Source organism: Anabrus simplex, chromosome 7 (assembly GCF_040414725.1).
Source record: "Anabrus simplex isolate iqAnaSimp1 chromosome 7, ASM4041472v1, whole genome shotgun sequence".
NCBI lineage: Eukaryota > Metazoa > Arthropoda > Insecta > Orthoptera > Tettigoniidae > Anabrus > Anabrus simplex.
In genome coordinates this window covers 270,371,189-270,387,294 of record NC_090271.1, presented here as the reverse complement: position 1 = coordinate 270,387,294, position 16,106 = coordinate 270,371,189, and positions in this window count along the sequence as shown.

Below are 16,106 nucleotides of genomic sequence, written 5' to 3'. Positions count from 1 at the left end.
GCATTTCGGATTTTACTCTGCTCCGAGTCTTGACATTTGAGTCAGTCTATTTGACCAACTGATTCATATCAAAACTTCTCCTCTTACACTTCTGTATTCTCCACTGTAATTGACTAAATGCCTTCCATCTCCGTTTAGGAGGTGGTTTGATGTTACGTAACACAGTAAGCCGAATACGATCCAGAAGATTTATCGAATTTTAACATCCACCAGATATATGTGGGAACTGTAGAACCACATGCCTGAACAGTACAAGTTGCGGAGAGTATCAAGGCCAATGGCGTAGTTTTCAATGTGTGCGCTTCAGCTCACTGTGAAGTTTCAACTAGTCGAACCAGAAGACTGATACAGCTTTTCAGTTTGTAGCTGTTTTCTTTAGATTATATCGACTGGTAAGATACATGTCTAAGGTAACCTCTGAGTACTTCGGATTGCTGTTATACTGCAGTGTCTGATCACCAAACGTTGTTTGCATATGTATTGCTCAGATGGAATGTAGCTATTTCCGTTTCCATTCTGGTTTGAGTCTCCTACTCCTGAAATAACCATCGAGTACTTGCACATTCTTAGACAGCATTTATTCAGAATCTACGACGTCAGCCTGATAAGTTACATTCGTAATGGTGGCGGTTTTAAATGAATCATTATTAAGTGCGTTCCATGGCATGTTCGGAGGCAAACTGAAGCATATATTATTAACCACGACGCACATGACAGTTAATTTTGTTTACAATTACACAAATAGCATTTAACTGGTGACCCCAAAACACTTCTAAATGGTCAACGAGATTAGGTTTTATTTAGTTTCTGGGAATCAGTTTCCACTTATTAGAACCGCTCGGAAACTGTCAACAACTGTGGTAATTAGCGGGACAGTTTGACGCAGTTGTGGTGTTTAATTCAGCTGCTGTCTGACGTATACAACTTGATGGGCAACCAGACTCATGTGGACTGGGCACAGAATGATTTAATAATCATTCCGAGCCCGCTATTTGTGAGGGCTCTCAATCCGCGTTATTTAGAAAGAGCTCGTACACTCTATTATTTAACCTACTGTCAACCCACGGGTCTTGTATTAACTTGTAACACTCATTAACAGAAGCTATATTCCAAATTACGGAAGTGACTAAAACATTATATTCAAGGTAATTACATTGCATTTATTTTATTGTCCTGCATACTTACACACATTTTACCAAGCACTTTGAATGAATTAATGTTTCATATAGTATTATTGCAATACAATCACATAGAAATTGACACAAATTTACCAGTATATTAGGCTTTCCTTGAATCACCTAGCAATTTTTTTAGAAAAGGCTCTTAGATGGGATGATAGTACCTCACGAGGAAGACTGTAAGTAGGGCCTACTTAGGTGTTAATATAACGAACGACCTTCATTGGGGCAACCATATTAACGAGGTTGTTGAGAAAGGTTACAGAACTCTTCACATGGTTATATTTATAAGGTGTATGTATAAGTTTTTGCCGGTTTTGTGGTAATGAAAACACGTAATTTTCAAGCGAAAGTCATTTTTACTTTATACAAATTATTGTCCATCTGCTTCTACACACTTCACCCATGCTTCACTATACTCATCCATTCGCCTCACATGCGTACAGCTTCATCCATCGAGTTCATTCCTAAATTAGCCTTTATCTCCTCATTCCAAATACCCTCCTGCCATTGTTCCCACCTGTTTGTACCAACAATCATTCTTGCTACTTTCATGTCTGTTACTTCTAACTTATGAATAAGATATCCTGAGTCCACCCAGCTTTCGCTCCCGTAAAACAGACCGATGTAAAGATAGTTTCATCTGGGAGCTGACTTCCTTCTTACAGAACACTGCTGATCGCAACTGCGAGCTCACTGCATTAGCTTTACTACATCTTGATTCAATCTCACTTACTATATTACCATCCTGGGAGAACACACAACCTAAGTACTTGAAATTATCGACCTGTTCTAGCTTTGTATCACCAACCTGACATTCAATTCTGTTGAATTTCTTACCTACTGACATCAATTTAGTCTTCGAGAGGCTAATTTTCATACCATACTCATTGTGAAGTACATAAATAAAAATTCAGTATTAATCAGAAAGGTATATGTTAAATTAAGAAATGTAATCTGTAGGTTCATTAGTGAAACAATGTATACAGGACACACTCTGAAAGTTGTAAGGATTAATTTTAATTTGCACAATAATTTAGTAAATCTATTGAGTATAATTATTTTTTTTAAAATCAGTCAAGTTGAAGGGATGCCAATCCTGAATAGTTACAGACTTGCATGCAGAAGGTAATATGCCGTATTGAGCAACAAATGAGATTTACAAAGATATTTCGGATAAATGAATTGAAAGGAAAGTTCTGTTGAGAGTTCTGTAAGGTGTAATTAGACCCTTACTAAATGAACTCCCTTCACACATTAAGACATAGCCACAGTCTTGCAAACTGACACTCTTATAGTTTCCCTTTTAAACAACAATCAACCAACATTCAGTCTTCACATTTAGCACGATAACAGCTGTTAATATAATATTTCTATCCTGGTCGATTTAGCAATCTATAAATGTTTGCTGTGAATGGTCATACTGCTATAGTGCAGGAGTTCCCAAATACGATTTTGTTTGTGACACAGTGCTTCGGCCTGTAGAATATTACAGCACACCCGGCCCGATAAGGCTTTCAAACGCTCGAGATGTGCTCAGATATATCATGAATCCTTGCGGAAAGAACAAATGAAGTATCAACAGCTCACACGGAGAAATTTAATTTTGTGTTCGGATATAAGGAAACATAGTAGCAGGGCACTGATACTCATTACTATAATAATAAAGAATGTATTTCAGCCAATGGCCACAAATCTATGCATTAAAAGAGTTTACCGAATCAGCTAGAGCTATTTGCTTCACTTTTATTGTATTCTCATCGGAATTACTTGCCGGTGAATCATGAGATGACAGGTAACTGAGGTCAGCCAACTTTGAGTAATAATAAAATCAAGTCATTAAATGTTCTCTCCAGTAATAGCAGGTGAAGGCTTGTCCTAACCCGCCATACATTCTGTACTTAGTAGGTTGCTATGCGACTAACACTTTCATTAATATTCTGGTACATGTGATTTTGTTCTAAGTAATGTTATTGCATGCAGTCATGTTTGATTCATACCTGTTAAGCCAGAGAGTATGCAGTTCTTCTGATCACGGATGTATTCTATTCCCTGCCAGATACTCTTGTTTATTTAACGTTTCCGAGCAACGGATGCAAAAGCGTTCCTAATAACTTACATGCTGCTTAGGAAAAAGTCTAGGTACAAACAGATCCCGTCATGACAAACGCCCTACACATTATATCGGAACGATCTGGGAACACCTATCGAAGGATAACCTAACTACACTTGAAAGAGTGAAGGCCATGCATCTTACACTTATGAAAATGGAAATTGCAACAGCATGAAGGCATTGGTCGTTTGTGTTGATTTTCAAGATAAAGAACGACGTAGGTATGTAAACGATCAAAGTTTCAGACCCATTGGATTGTTTCTACAGCTCTCCCCACGTGATTGGTCGCGGAGGAATCAACTCCAGTCTACGGACTCTGGTGTAGCGTAGTTGACTTGCAGTCTATGCAGTGAAGTGTTCCCCGTCAAATATGCCTCGACGACTGAGAAGAGCACGCTATCAACAACTGTCACCGTTTGAGAGGGCTCGGATAATTGGGCTGTGTGAAGCTGGATTATCGCTAAGGACTGTCGCTGCACGTGTTGGCCGACAGGCATCTACGGTACAACGTGAATGGCAGCAGTGGTCAAATGAAGGTACCCACACTCGTAGACCTGGCAGAGGCCGAGCGCGACAGATAACTGTGAGAGAGAATCGCCGCATCAATCGAATGGCCCGGATGGAACCCCATATAACAACAGTGCAAATTCGAGCAGCTGTGGCGCCCCACGTTACACAGCAAACAGTTGGTAATCGCCAGCGTGCAGCTGGCTTACGAGCCCGTGTCCCTGCAGAAGGTGTTCCATTGACTCCACAACAGCGACGTGTAAAGCTGGCCTGGTGTCGATAAAGATCAACGTGGGTCGACGAATAGCATAGGGTCGTCTTTAGTGATGAATCGCGCTTCTGTCATGCCCGCAGTGATCGCCGGAATCGTGTGCGCCGACGTACCGGGAAGAGGGGCCGCCCACATCTTGTCAAGAGGCACACAGGGCCAACACCAAGCATTATGATCTGGGAAGCTATTGGCTTTAATGTGAAATCACAATTAGTGCTTGTTGAGGGCACTATGACTGCTCGACAGTACGTTGATAGGGTACTCAATCCAGTGGTTGTCCCTATCATGGCGAACATTGCTAATGGGATGTTTCAGCAGGACAATGCCCGAGTTCACACTGCACCCATCTGCAGAGAAGCTCTCCACGACATCACAACCTTAGAATGGCCCGCCAGATCCCCGGACCTCAGTCCTATTGAGCATGTGTGGGACATGATGGGTCGACAACTGACCAACCGTCCTCAGCCACCCACAACTCTGGAACAAATGACCCATGCAGTGCAGCAAGCATGGGCCACAATTCCTCAGGAAGCGATCCAGGGCCTTATTGACTCCATGCCTCGCCGAATTCATCAATGTATTGCAGCTCGTGGTGGGCACATCCTGTATTGATTGTTGTCCAAATTTGCGGTCAGAGGGACCTGAAAGTGTAATAATCGAATTACAACCGAACACTCGTCCTGTATGTTTAATTGCAACAATGTAGCACCATTCCTTCTGGGTGTTGCAATTTCCATTTTCTTCAGTGTTTAAAATTTCTCTGCCTGGCAAAGAAAATCTCCTTCGAAACTAACCTAGGGGCTCACAAGACAAATATTCTGCGTAGAAGAACTGCGATTAAAAATACCATTGCCTTCTACGACAGAATGCCAAGCATTTTTTGTGCAAGTTGTTTTACGTCCCACTGACACAGATAGGTCTTATGGCGACGATGGGACAGGAAACGGCTAGGAGTGGGAACGAAGTGGCCACGGCCTTAATTAAGGTACAGCCCTGGCATTTACCTGGCGTGAAAATGGGAACTACGGAAAACAATCTTCAGGGTTTCCGACAGTGGGATTCGAAGCCACTATCTCCCGAATACTGGACACTGGCCGCACTTAAGCGACTGCAGCGATCGAGCTCGATAATTCCAATTTTAACCTCAAGAACTGCAGGATAAAAAAGCGAATATATGGGCGGAATTGTACTAAACAGAGCTCAGGATGACGTCAGAATGGATAAAATCTGACTACGATCTGCGGCATACCATAACGCACTTTTATTAAAGGTTCATGAAACCACTGAAAAGGGCAGGCAAAACAGTAAGACTACAACAGACATATCAAGACGATTTATCTGATCTATTTATAATGAAAGCTGCGGAGCAACACGATCTTCTAGTAATACTTAAATTACATAATTAATGAATTTAAATAAAACATTGTTAGTCCGATCTGTCTCTTAATACAGGTGACAATATGATATATGTCGCAATCTCCTAGCACAATACTCAAATATATTCCTTGTTCGGGGTGTGAAAAGTTTTGTTAGTACATACTCGGTGAAGAAAACCGTGTGCTGCTACTCTAGTCATCATGTGCCTAAGTTTATAGTCTCCTTCATCCTGTACGTACCTCCATGAATTCTGTGTTATAAAAAGTTTCCCATATTTCTCCCTTGCCGGCTTGAAGCTGTGCCTGTAGTTGATTGAATGCAGCTGTAGATGGCAATACTAGATTGTGTCGGAGTTCTTCTTTGTATAAAAGTTTTCTAGTGAGCTCATAACATAATACTGGAGTCAATTTACACAGACATAGTAGCTTTTTCATGTAAATGTCTTTCACGTTTTCCATGTATTGAAGAGTTTTTTAGGTGAGATATTCCCATATCAATTCCAGTCCGTGCGCGATTATCAGTGATATTTTTGCATGGAACAGCTTTATTGCTACTTCAAACGAACGCTTGGGTAAAACCGAGATGTCATTCATTGCTATTACTTCTTCAGCAGCTCAATCCTTGATGTGTATGATATAAGTACAGTCGACATCGGTTATGACGACTATGATGGGACCGCCAATCAATGGTTATATGGCCGATAGTCGCACAAATAGGTCTTCATTTTGTTGCTAAAAATGTAATATCTGTGAGGTTTTGGCTGAACAATTACATGGTTAATTAAAACAATATTAAGTTAAGACTGCAAGGAAGAATTGTGACTGAAGACCTTCACTCTATAACAGTTCGAATTGCCTTAACCAAGGAAATCTTCAACAAGAAGAAAAAACTGTTTTGTGGCCCGCTAGAGGAAGATCTGAGGAAGAGGCTTGCAAGGTGTTACATATGGAGTATATCTCTATATGGTGCTGAAACATGGACATTAAGGAAGGAAGAACAGAGAAGAATAGAGGCATTTGAGATGTGGATTTGGCGAAGAATTGAAGGTGTAAATTGGGAAGATAAAATATCAAATGAGGAAGTTCAGAAGAGAGTGGGAGAAGAGAGGAGCATGCTGACCGTAATCCAAAATAGGAAGAAAAACTGGATAGGGCATAATCTAAGACACAACATCTTACTACGAGTAGCAATTGAAGGGATTATAAAAGGAAAACGAAGCAGAGGAAGGAGACGATATCAGTTATTAGACAGCATTAGAAAAAGAAAGGAAGACTGCGCAGAAGTAAAGAAAAGGGCACAAGATCGAGAGATATTGAAGTCACAGCCATGATTGGACATGCCGAATGGCAGAACAACCTATGATGATGATGACTGCAAGGAATCCATAACTGAAATAAATACTGTATTTATAGTACAGTGTTTGTGGAGTGGGACAGCGAGGAATTTCATTGGTTTTCACTTGAATAACAGGTCCATTGATCGGCACATTTTTTTTTTTTTTGCTGCTTAAACGATCTAAGTAATGATTCTTCATTATCTTCGTGCTCATATGACCTGGTCGGCTTGATTTTTTTGTACTGTTAGAAAAAAACTGTACTTTCTCTCTGCTCTTCCGAATTGTAGGTACACTCAATTCCCTCGCGATGTTGACGTTTGTTTCCCCATTTTCCAATTACCAAATTATGTGTGAATTTTCTCCAATTTTAAACACTTTCCTTTCCTTTCATAACATCTCACAGCGATGTTAGTTTTAACGATTTAACAGACAGACTAATTTGAAGTCTCCAGTAATAAGAGTTACATTGGTGCCAGCAATCCCCAGATAAGCAAAAAATATCATTGGACGTTATAGCCGATACATTATTCGGAAAATGTGATAATAAAACAGTCCTTTTGTACGATATGTCGTAATAAGCGACGACGCACTAACTGATCTTTTAAATACGGACTTTTTGTAGAATTCACTGGGGGCATTATATTTTTACATTACATCCAATACGGCGTTTGAAGCGATGTCACAATAAACGGTTTTGTCTGTAGTTCCTGGTGCCTGTTTTGTAATACCCAGGTATTTAAAGTTACGTACAATTTATTTATTTATTTATTTATTTATTTATTTATTTATTTATTTATTTATTTATTTATTTATTTATTTATTTATTTATTTATTTATTATTTTTTTGCTAGTTGCTTTACGTCGCACCGACACAGATAGGTCTTATGGCGACGATGGTGAAGGAAAGGCCTAGGAGTGGGAGGGAAGCGGCCGTGGCTTTAATTAAGGTACAGCCCCAGCATTTGCCTGGTGTGAAAATGGGAAACCACGGAAAACCATTTTCAGGGCTGCCGACAGTGGGGTTAGAACCTACTATCTCCCGAATACTGGATACTGGCCGCACTTAAGCGACTGCAGCTATCTAGCTCGGTCGTACAATTTGTATAGTTTCTCCTCCATTCCCTCGGCAAATTTGCCAGGTTAGTGCAGTTCTTCCTGCCTTGCGGAAAATCATTCGTAGCGTCTTCTGTCAATTAATTCTCAATTTACTACTCATTAATACACAGCATTGTCACCATTCTTAACCAACCAATTCTCCCAACGTTACACTAGGGCATCGATGTAGGCATGGGAGAAATCTGCCTGCAGTCCCCGAAGCCACATAATGATGGCATGTTGAATGACCTTATCGTCACTGAATTGCTTCGACACCCTGGTTCTCGTTCAAAGGTCCGAAGAGATGGAAATCACTGGGTGCCAGTTCAGGGATGAATATATAACGCTCCACATGGTTTATTTCGTCAACACGCGCAAGAGTAAATACTGCCAATTACTACGTGACACACTGGAGCGTTTTCAAACGGGAGTTGTCAGAAAATTACCTGGACTTCTACCAACAGGCGTCATGCTGCTGCATGACAACGCCAAACTACACACACTTGCAGTTAACAGCACGCGTGAATTGCTACGTAGCTTCCGATGGAAGGAACTGGATTTTACTTCTTATAGTTTTTTTTTTGCTATTTTCTTTAACGTCGCACCGACACAGATAGGCCTTATAGCGATAATGGGAGAGGAAATGCCTAGGAATGGGAAGGAAGCGACCATGGATTTAATTAAGGTACAGCCCCAAAATTTACCTGGTGTGAAAATGGGTAACCACGGAAAAATCATCTTTAGGGCTGCCGTCAGTGTGGTTCGAACCCACTGTCTCCCGGATGCAAGCTTCAAATAGTATCGTCCTCTGCACATATACAATGGGTCACTTGAACTCATACGGAATCATCTCTACAATTCATTTTGATAACCACTGCACATTCTGTAAATTGTTGTTATTTAATGCTGTTTATTCGGTACACTCCGTCATGTTTGGCAACCCATAATTTGCAGTTCATAAATAAATAAATAAATAAATAAATAAATAAATAAATAAATAAATAAATAAATAAATAAATAAATAAATAAATAAATAAATAAATAAATAAATAAATAAATAAATAAATATTGACTTGTTCAAAATAATCACATTTTGAAAATATTACCATGAGTACATCGTCACCATCAAATCCATTCTGATCTCAATTAGGAATGTTGAATATCTTTGGAATTTAAAAAAACTAAAATGTATATTGTCTTTCCTTTATAATAGTTTCAATTAGAATTTAATACTACGAATCCAGGAGATCACTGTAATCGGCAAGTACGTACCCTATGCATGTGTGTTAACTTCATTAATTTAACAATAACTTAATAATTATTAACTATAATTAAAAATAGAGTTCCCAAAAGGAAACCATAATTTCAAATCATCGATTGGAAATATTAAAAACATAAAGCTATTTAGGAACTTTCGATCTTGAAATTAATGTTTTCAATCGATGAAATATTTTTGTATGAACGCACTTATAGAAGTGGAGTATTTGCGTAGAACGCTTATATCACCGAGAGTATTTAACTTCCGATTATGTTTAATGTCTCAATTGCCAGATAAGAGGGAAGGCTACCTCTTGCAATAAATAAATAAATAAATAAATAAATAAATAAATAAATAAATAAATAAATAAATAAATAAATAAATAAATAAATAAGTAAATAAATAAATTAAATAAATAAATAATAAATAAAATAAAAAATAAAAATAAAAACCTGAAACGTAATTTTCATAAAATAGCGCTTCAATGTAAGACAAAATTTCTGCTGTATATGTGACGTCACACGCATACTCTGTTATGAGATGGCGCTGTGTTGACTGGCGCGCTCAGTTATTACCCAAGTGTACCACGCTCTACAGTATTGAATAAAATTTATCATCGACATAATATTTGTGTTTTTTTCTAATAAGTAAGTCTACGAAACTCGTCAAAACCCTGCGACCGTCAGAATAGTGAAAGCCTACCACAATTTCTAATTTTTTTAAAAATATTGGTACAGTTTCCCTCACGTCCCAGATAAGTCTAAAAGTTTATTTTCTTAAATCAAGCTATTCTTCCTAAATGAGCTATTTCTGAAATCTCTTATCGAGAAATCTGTGTGATGTAGAGATCTTGTTAAAGCTGGGCACAGAGGGTAGTAGGTTAAGTTGGTAGGAGGTAACTCGTAGCGTGAAAGCTAGAAGACATTGTCACTCGCTTTTCCCCAAGGTGGTCCTGGTTCGAACTCCTTTCATTGCATTTCGTTTTTTTAAATAAAAAGTATGACCTGTGATGTTCGAATTCCACTTGAATTGGAAACCCCATTGGTATGATCACTATACGTCCGGTCCCGTTAAAAAAAAATCTTGGGCATTTTGCGATTAACTCGTCGGATATTTATAGTACCCTTTAACCACATCATTAACATTATGAGTTGTGCATGTTTATTTATTTATTTATTTATTTATTTATTTATTTATTTATTTATTTATTTATTTATTTATTTATATTAATCGTGGGTTGCTGTTAATGGCAACGTACACACGTTGATATTATTATGTGTAGTACAAAAGGTTATGGTACCGTTTCAAATACATCTGCATTGGTAAGACTTGTACAAACAAATTATATATAAATATCAATTCAATACTCAATTAAAAAAATGGCGTTGATCTATATCTTCTCTACTCCAGAACTGTTATGAGTGAGACACCCAAGCCTACATTAGTAGCAGGTTCGATATCTATGGTGTGGTGTATTATTTATCCCTTTTTCTAACATTTACGTATTTTGAATAGTTGTTTAAGAAATCCGTACGTAATTGAAATGTCGTATGGCTTTTAGTGCCGGGATATCCCAGGACGGGTTCGGCTCGCCAGGTGCAGGTCTTTCTATTTGACGCCTATAGGCGAGCTGCGCGTCGTGATGAGGATGACATGATGATGAAGACAACACAAACACCCAGCCCCCGTGCCATTTGAATGAACCAATTAAGGTTAAAATCCCCGACCCGGAATCGAACCCGGGACCCTCCAAACCGAAGGCCAGAACGCTGACCATTCAGCTAACGAGTCGGACATCCGTACGTAAATATTTACACATATAATACCGGTACATCCCAAAGAAGTAAAAGTAACTACAATTGACATTATAATACAAAGTCGATTTGATGATATTTTCACCTCAGTTTCATATCACAAGTAAAGAATATAATTATTATTGTCATGATATACATAGCATGTATCTTTCTCTACGTGAATATGTGAATATGAACTGCTTGTCAACTTCTCTCTTTAAAGGGGACCGCAAGCAGATTGCCTTCTGTTTTAGCCAATCAGTACGCTAGCTGATGGGGATTTGCAACTGGATACCACATCATACGATATTGATATTGGCTGTGCATTTCAACGTTAATTATCTACCAAGCAGATGAATCTTACGGATATAATATGGACCAAGTAATTGTGTTGTGGGGCATGATCACGTTTAGTTCTCCAATCAAATTCCGATTTTCAGTAAGCTACTGTTTGGATAAGCTCGGTAATTTGTTGACAAGGAAGTGAACAGAATGATTTAAACTCATGTGAACCTGCAAGAAGAGGTTAAGTTATAAATGGGCATAAAGTGAACAAATCCACTGCAGTAAGTGACAGGTCACACAAACATATACACATCTGTAGACGATGCTACGATAAGAGGGTTCTACGACAAACAATTTACAACCAAAACTGCTTCGATGTATTAGGACACGATTACAGCTACTGGGAAATTACAGGTCCTCGGTGGGTAGTATCAATCAAATCACTCACAACTGATCTGCATTTGGGCTGGCGCCCAGGCGGCAGACCCCGTATCAGTTATTTACGTAGACTTTTCTTAAATAATTTCAATGACGTTGGAAATTAATGGAACTTCATCCTTGGTAAATTACTTCAATCTCTGATTCCTCTTCTTAGAAAACGAATATTTACCTATATCTGTCCTCTTGAATTCCAAATTTTTCTTCATATTATAATATTATCTGCAGTACTTATAAAAACACCACTTCAGGTTATTCTTACGCTAGTCATTCTACACCATCTCTCCACTGACAGTCGAGAATATACTACTTAGTTGAGCAGCTCGTTTCCTTGCCCCCAAGTCGTCCCAGCCAGAAGTTTGCAATAACACTGTTTTGTCCGAAATCGCCCATAACTAAACGTACTGTTTTCAATTCTCGAATCAAGTAATCCCGGTAAGGGTTCCTTGCACTGGAACAACGCAGTAATTGAGGTATTACTACAGTCTTACTTACAACAATAAATAACTCATAGAAACCCTAATAACCATATGGAGAGATTTGTAAACTTTATATACAACCTCAATAATGAGATTGCAGCAATTAATACCTAGGTACTTACTGTGGTACCTAAGAAGTACTCTCACTCTATCAACATAGTAATTAAAATTGACAAGACTTTCCCCTTGGTGAAATTTTCATTTTGTTTTTTGACTCCGTTCATCATCATACTATTGTCTTCTGTCCATCTCACAAAATTGTCGAGGTCTATTTGCAGTCGCTCACAGTCCTATAACTAATTTATTACTCTATACAGAATAACATCATTTGAAAAAAATATCCTCACCTGTGATTCCATTTCTTTAACATATTCATTTATCAATATAAGAAAACATAAAATTGCAATAATACTGCCATACGGAACTCCTCCCTTCATCATTACACGATCAGATGACACGTCACCTTCTCTAATTTTCTGGAAGTTTAGCTAAGCACTCAATCACTCTATTATCTAGTCTAGCATGATCTACCCTCTCAAAAGCCTTGGATAGGTCAATAGCGATTCAGTTACTTTGAACTTCTGAACATGAAATATCTGCTATACCTTTCTGGAATCCTACAAGTTGAGCTTCATTGCAATAACCTCTCCTAGATCCGAACATCCTTCTACCAAACCAGTTAGTAATTTAGCAGACGTACCAAATATAATCAGATGTATCGCTTTCCCAGACCTTAAATGCAACACGTGTCAATTTGACTATGATGAAATTATCCACTTTATGTAGATCACTCTTTCCTTTGTACACTTGATCCACTACAGCAAATATCTACTCATTTTGCATACCTCGTTAATGCAAGCAGTAAACAAGTAAGAACAAGTAAGAAAAATACACTGGTTTTTACATACCCTAGAAAAAAGTAATCATTTTTGCTGCTATTTTAGCTTCCAAACTTTTTACGATTTTGAAACTTTGTTAATTACCGTAGATAAATTTCAGTAGCACGCTAGTATTAGCCATCTTCTCTACGTGGACATTATCTTAATGTCCACATGTCTTTACAAGCAGCTGGCTAAGTACTTCTGTTTTCAGTGTATCATCGCATATACACTCTTCTTGTTCGTTGGTGATTCCTGGGATGTCTTTCCTCGAAACTGTTTATGCCTTAAACTACAAATACATACCTTTTCAATGTTCAATAAAATTCATATGACTGCCAGATATGATTGCCATCATTTTATCTGAGTTTAGCTAAATTCAGTTTCCTAGTTAGTTAATTGAATCTCTCCTTACTTCCAGAGCCATTCCTAACACTTTGAAACCTGCACCTCCTTATTAAATCATGTACCTTTTCTATTATAATATTCTGGGTCTTCACCATTCCTTTCCTATCTTTAAAGGTACAGTCCAGTTTTCACGATCCTCAGCAACTGCTTAAACTCATACTAAATGCTGTTTATATTTTCCATCGATCATAACTACTTTTTAGATATTCCCTCATGCCTCACCTCACGATATATATATCTATCACTTTTCTCTATAACACTCATCTGGTTTAATCAACATCACGTTTATAACATCCGTTCCTCCATTTGGTTCCATCTCCTTCCTATTTAGCTGTCCTTTCCAGATTAACTTTCTTAACCACTTGTTGGCCGTATATTTTGTCATTGGCGTTACCTTCCCAGTTTATTTGGTAAATTGAGATTGCTTACTTCAATCACATTCCTTTCAGTGCCGTTCTCCCTATAGCTGATTTTCTTACGAAATAATTCCGCGTCCTCGTCACCCTTTCTAGTTTGGTACACCCCATAAAATTCAAGTTACCGGTTATCTAAAGCCTCACATATAAAATTTCATGTCGTTTATCCTTAACTTGTTCATACCTTGAAAGTTTTTATTTCCCAAGTATGAATACGCTGCTACATTTCCAATCTCTCATGTCTTGAAGGTAAACATTCAGTTCGAGGAGAAAATTTCTGTACCCATATAACACTCCTCATTCATGATTCAACTCGTTCCTGAATAGATATCTATCAAATTAATTCCAGTCTTTTTCTCCAAATACTTAAACAACTTAATACAACAACTACTGGAACAAATTTGTGTCATCCTTACTTGATCTCCAACCCCCTGTAACTTCAACACAGTTCCTAGACCACGTCGTTTCCGTACCTTCCTATAACCCTGCAAAAGAACCTCCTAACTTCTACGCAATCCTACCATCAAGCGAATGCCATCTGAACGCAGATCCCTATCTCACACCCATCCGTTACGATATAGAAATCTCACTCCTAATTTACGAAATGTACCCAGTTTTCCTCAAAATCTTTACAGAGTTTCCTAATTCCCTAAATTAAAAACCCGACGACATTTCTCTCAGTATACCTCTTACAACTTATTCCATTGTCAACCACCATCGCCCCTTTAAACTCCTCTCGCGTTGTCATAAGCAGATCCCGCACATCCCCAAGTAAGTTGGTGTTTACTCCAGCTTGCCTTACATTGTTGATACCAACATGAAAAATACTAGTCACTTTACCACCCTCCTTCCCTCCTACTTTCCTTAACATCTATGTCACCGAGCTCGATAGCTGCAGTCGCTTAAGTGCGGCCAGTATCCAGTAATCGGGAGATAGTGGGTTCGAGTCCCACTGTCGGCAGCCCTGAATATGGTTTTCCGTGGTTTTCCAATTTCACACAAGGCAAATGCCGGGGCTGTACCTTAATTAAGGCCACGGCCGCTTCCTTCCAATTCCTAGGCCTTTCCTATCCCATCGTCGCCATAAGACATATCTGTGTCGGTGCGACGTAAAGCAAATAGCAAAAAAAAAAAAAAAAGGAAAACATCTATGTCGACCTAATTCCTGAATACCATTCTAACCTGGTTCCCTTTCCTACATATGCTGTTCCCTCGTTCCTAACAATATAGTCCCCCATGATCAGAGCCTCAACCGCACTCACCTTCTTAGATCCCCTGCCCTCATGGATTCCCTTTCCGCCCCTTATGGCTGCACAACCTACTTCCTCCTCCCTGTTCCTGTTCCACCTCAATCCTGCCCTCTATTCTACGTTTCCCTTTCCGATTTTTCCCTTCTTTCTTACCTCCCCCTCCTCTCTTCACCATATTCCGTCTTCTGTTCCACCAGAAGTGATTCATACCGAGTCCTCACCGATACCTCTCTTGAATTCTCCCTATGCCTAGATACCTTAGCCCTTGATTTCCTGCCCCTTGAAATATCACCACACCCCTCCTCTACAACAATTCACGCCACTTTCCCTCCTCCATGTGTACCAAACGTATCCTGTGTATTGTTTGAGGGAGACCTGCGTAAATTCCTGCCCACTATTTTAAGGCTAATTATTACCTTCAAACTATCTATCTCTTTAATGAACGCTCACGCCCTGTTGAGAGCTCCCTAATTATATTCACTACGTTGATGTTTGATCTTACCTTCTGCCTACTTCGCCGGCTTGCTGCTGTCTATACTCCAACTCAACTCATCTTGCACCGTCTGCTCACTCGGCCCACCTGCGACTGGTTGCTGTCTCCACTTCCGGGCCTGCATTCTACTACCTCACGATGTTCTCGCATGTTCTCGGCTACGCTTCTTTCCCGTATAAAAGTCGCCGCTACCTTGCAACCTGCAGTCAGGCATTCTGTGTTAACTTGAGCGGTGGGAGTAGAAACTGTTTCGCACGGCTGGGTGAGCAGAGTTTTATTATGTTATTCTAGACACTTTGGACTACGTATATTCTTCTCTAACTTTGCCCGGCAGGCCTTAATATATATTTCGAACTCTGGTCCATTCAGAGCACTTCTCACTGTTTACTTTATCAACTTCAAATCGTCAGTACTTAGTTATAAATCTTGCAAAATGAACTCATAGCTAGGGCTAACGTTTCAAGGTTGAATCAAGTAAGAGACTGACTGATACGGAACCTTTATATACGACCTGTGTGCGTGTGTTAGAAT